Genomic DNA, 282 nt, shown 5'->3' on the forward strand with positions numbered 1-282 from the left:
AAAGAAAAGAAAAGAAAAGAAAAGAAAAGAAAAGAAAAGAGAAAGAAAAAGAAAGAAAGAAATTCTTTGTTTGTTTCCAGTGTCAGGGGCTGAGGCAGAAGGGGTTAGGAGCGATCAGGCAGGCAGGGGAGCAGTTAGGGAGCCATCAGGCTTGCAGGGGAGCAGTCAGAGGGCAATCAGGCCAGCAGGGGAACAGTTAGGGGGTGATCAGGTCGGCAGGCAGAGGTGGTTAGGGACAATCAGGCAGCCAGGGGAGGGCAGGTAGGGGCGATCAGGCAGGCA

This window comes from Myotis davidii, unplaced genomic scaffold (genome assembly GCF_000327345.1).
Source record: "Myotis davidii unplaced genomic scaffold, ASM32734v1 scaffold1688, whole genome shotgun sequence".
Lineage (NCBI taxonomy): Eukaryota > Metazoa > Chordata > Mammalia > Chiroptera > Vespertilionidae > Myotis > Myotis davidii.